Raw genomic sequence first — 4,297 nt, forward strand, 5'->3', positions numbered from 1 at the left:
GGGCGGGGGGGGGGGTGGGAGGGCGCCCCCGGGGGGGGGGGGGGGGGGGGCTTTTCCATACAGCCTGACCCGTGGCTGCAGGACGAAGTTAAAGATCAGACACTTGAGCACTCACCTCTCAGCCAGCGAGCTCAGGCTTCCGCCCCGGAGTTGCTCCAAAATTTCCAGAGAAAGTTGTCCTGGGAGCTGCCGCTCTTAAAGGGCCAGGCTGCCTTTACGGGCTGGCAGGGACAGCATTATCCTCCAGCAGAACAGGAAGAGGGGATGTGGGAAACACCGTTCCCCAGATTTTAGCTCACACCTTGACACGAAAAGCGGCGATGAAGAAGTTATGAAGCAGTTTGTTGATCCCAAGAATGGAATGGGGTTACCATGGCTAAGGCCTACTGCAGCCAATTGCAACGTACTGTACCCCCCTCCAAACACGGACAGGAGTGCGAAGGCAACATGGTCTGTCCCTGTTCCTGGAGGTAACAATGGGCTGCTATAGTTTACCATAGCAACCGCTATCAAGAAAGATGGATAGCTACTGCCATGCCAGCAAAAATTGTGAAATCGTGTCATCAGGGTGAACTTTGCTCATTATAATGTCATTATAATAGGAAAACGCACCTCCATCCCAAAGGCTACCCGCCTCCAAGGCACGACCACTCCCCACTGGGCACGTGCCCTATGTTTTAACACCTGTACCCTTAAATGTGAAGTGAGAGATTTTTAATCCAATCAGAATAAGAAAAATGCATGACTACAGTCACTCAAGGTCCATCTAAAAGTATAGAAACAATATAAAAAGTGGCGAATAAAAGCGGGATTTTGGGGAACAGAAGACCACCATCCAAACTTTGGGATCGGTTGCTTTGGGATGGGCTGCACATATCTTCCCTTCCCCACCCCCACAGGGACCCTACTGGGTAAGAGCTCTCTGTTTTGTGGACCTAAATACTAACATCGGGCTAGCTATTAATAATCATTAGAGTTTAGGTTTGTTTGCGTGTTTACGTTTGTATGTGTGTGTTTAGTGTTTGTTTTAAATCCATTTTTGCAGTCAATACCAAATCACTGGCATCATTTGAACCTGCATTTTGTCATGTATTTATAGAATAAATTATTATTGTTGATTTAATACTGAAGGGAGTTGTCTCAGTGTCGCTGCTAGTGAGGATCCCTGAATAGGTTAGGCGAATATCCTCCAATCTTGTGGGCTACCAGGAGGGACTTTGGTTTCAGTGACGCTGCTAGCGTGAGCCTGGCAGGCTGGCCAAGTTGTAAAGAAACCGAGGAGGTTCCCCTTCTCCCTAACAGGAGTGTGGTAGGCAGGTTGGGTGCCAGGATTTTGTCTTTCTTGGGAAGCTAGTGGACTACACAAATTGTAAAGAGTTTGGGAAACGCCCCTTCAAGACCAGGAATTTTAATAATCAGCTCTATGTATCTCCCTGGCCTCTTTTTGTGACAGGGGGTGAGTGTCTTCGTTTATAATATTGTGTTTTATAATCTTGTATATATTATACTATATATATACACACTATATAAATTGTATGTAAGATTTGTATATTCTGGGTTTATTGGTTTATTTGTATTGACACATGCATACAAAGCCCTGTCATGCAATTCACTGAGATAGGTGCTATACAGAGAGCCTGAAAGTGATCCAGTCCCCAAATTTCTTACAATATTGAGTAGATTTTAACCTCCCATGTTATTGGTTGAGAACCGAAGCCCTCCAGGAGTGCAAAGAAGAAATACAATATGGGTACTGCAGGAAACTTCCTTAAGTGGTTGTAACCGTGTCCTCAACTCCACAGGTCACCCGGGTGCTTCATGGCTGCACCCACACCAAAGCAGCAAAGCAATAATGTGAATTTGGATGTTGGTTTCCCGTTGTTGGCACGCATGTGGCCCAGATCCCTGTAGGAAAAGACTTATGACAGAGAGTAATCCAAGCTGGGAAGTCACTGATTTATTGGTAAGGGATGGTAACTGTTGGATTAATCACACCGCACTGAGCTAGTCTTCGTGGCTGATACCAGGTGGCCAAAGCAACAAGAACAGATTTGCCAAGTCACTGAGCTGTGTGAACCCCCTTGGGTTCAAAGGCCAGTCCTGTCCCTCAGCAGCAAGGATGCTGCTTCCGGGGAGTGCTGCGCTCCCTGAGCCTGCTATGCCTTTAAGGATTTGCTTCCAAAGTCAGTAATAAGGAAAAAGAAAACTTGCGCAATCTGAGATGAAGAGCCTCTTTTTTTTTTTTTTTTTTTTCCTTCCAAGAGAGCTTCATTTGATTGCTCAGCAATAAAATCTGTTTCTGTGGGAAGGCTGAGCAGGAGGGCCGGAAACACTGAGCTGTGCCAGGAAGCAGGCAGCAGCCAGAGCATTGAACGGGGCACAGACTCAAGGAGATGAGTCAGCTGGAAAGAAAGCACTTTCCCCTGTTATTGTTTGCCCTTCATGTGCTGAATCTCTGGGTCAATGGACATAAGACCCTACTCCTTCCCCCAAGCCTAAGAAGCAGCCCAAAGCATGGCAAACACCCAGGCATTCGGAGAGAAATGGGCGCGACCCTTTCCAGGTGTTTCCCTTGGCTTTTCCCACGATGGAGCTTCTTGGCTGTGCACAGACCTTCTGTCCCACTCCTCTGGGAGACCTGGCTAGGCTTTCAGCTCCATCCCATCTTCCCCATCTTCCAGGCTGTTGAGTTTAGCTCCTTTAGCTCTTCCACTAAAATGGGAACCAAATGACAGAACTTGCAAACAAGTGAGATCTAGCGACAGTTTCTGCTGACCATCTGTGATGCGAGCTGCTGGTGCACGCTCTAAAAAGCCCATTTTTCTTCTGCAATCCCCTGCAGGGTCAGTTGTTAACATTTCATTTCCCTGCAGGGTGGGGAGCCTCATGTGCTATAAGGGACTGTTGCACGCACATGCAGCCAAGCATGTATTGATGGGTTTGACTCTGGGAAGATGGTGATTTGGGGAACTCACTGTGTCTCTATGAAATAAATACATTTTGAACAAGCAGGATAGTAGCAGCTTTTATTAACTATAAATTGCTAGTTATATATATTGCATAAATAAAAAAGGGTTGGTGAATTATTGTACTTTTAAAAGCCTTAGCTGCAAAAAAAAATCAGCATAGTCAAATAATCAGGACAACTGCAGTGATTAATGAACTTTTTTTCTTTGGGAATACACGGTGCAACACTACTCCACAATTCTTGATTTTTCCATATAATTGTGATACACTTAAATAACTTAGTTATAAGTGTGTAGTTGTGATCCTTCCATGATTTGTAGGTAAAGGAACTTCAAGCATCATCTCAAAGGGCAAAGTGATTACATTTGAGTAATTTCTCATCCTAAAAATCGTAGCCTTTAGGTATCTGATTAAGATTCATCGTTTCTCCTTATATCAATATAATTAGTATCACTGCAAACACATCCTCAAGTAGAACAGACATGTTTCAGAAAAATAATTCTGCCTGTGTTTGAGTTCAGCTGTGATAATTAATGTGCAATAACACTTGGAGATGAGTAGCGCTGTTATGAGAGGAGCAAGTATTCCCAGCAGTCACTGCTGGGTGGGAGCAAACAAAATGCCTGGGAGATGCTTTCAGGTCAAAGAAATACTGCTGTTTGGTTATGTCACTGGGAGAATGGGAGTTGTGTGAAGTCTGAAATGAGGCAGAATTGTCCACTAGGATTTCTCACCACCAGTTTTAGGCCATAAATAGCCAGTCCATAAGTATTCGCCCAGTGCGGCACAGGCGCGGGACTGCCCGACTGCCGCCTGAGAGGGTGTTGTGAAGTCAAGAGCAAAAAGGATGTGTTTAGGGCTTACTCGCTTGTTATAGCGAACTCGGCACTGGATGTCTTTGTTTTTCTGGCTATTAAATTCCCCAAATAATATGGTATTCATTTAAGAGGTGGGTATGATTTTCCCCAGGTGGCAGCACAAAGTTATAAAGAGACGTACAGCTCCATTGCGCTGCCCTGCTACTCGGGTGTAGTTGGAAAAGCTTTTAAGAGATGAAAGGAATAGGGAATGGGCACAGTCTGCTTCCAGCTAAGCACAAACAGAAGGGGAGTGATTTGATTAAGCTAGGGAGAAATTATTTGTACCCAAAACAAAAAAGACATGCAGGAGCAGTTGTGAAAATCAATTTCTTTGCCAGATTCATGCTAATATGTTCTGCCTTACACTGGTGTAGATGGAAAGAGAAAGCTTAACCTTTAGATGCTTGTCACAAATAGGGGGAAGGATCGTATGTAATGCAGCTGGATTGAATTATAATTCAGGCAGTGAG

The sequence above is a fragment of the Buceros rhinoceros genome, unplaced genomic scaffold (genome assembly GCF_000710305.1).
Source record: "Buceros rhinoceros silvestris isolate BGI_N320 unplaced genomic scaffold, ASM71030v1 scaffold3512, whole genome shotgun sequence".
In the NCBI taxonomy this organism is placed as follows: Eukaryota; Metazoa; Chordata; class Aves; order Bucerotiformes; family Bucerotidae; genus Buceros; species Buceros rhinoceros.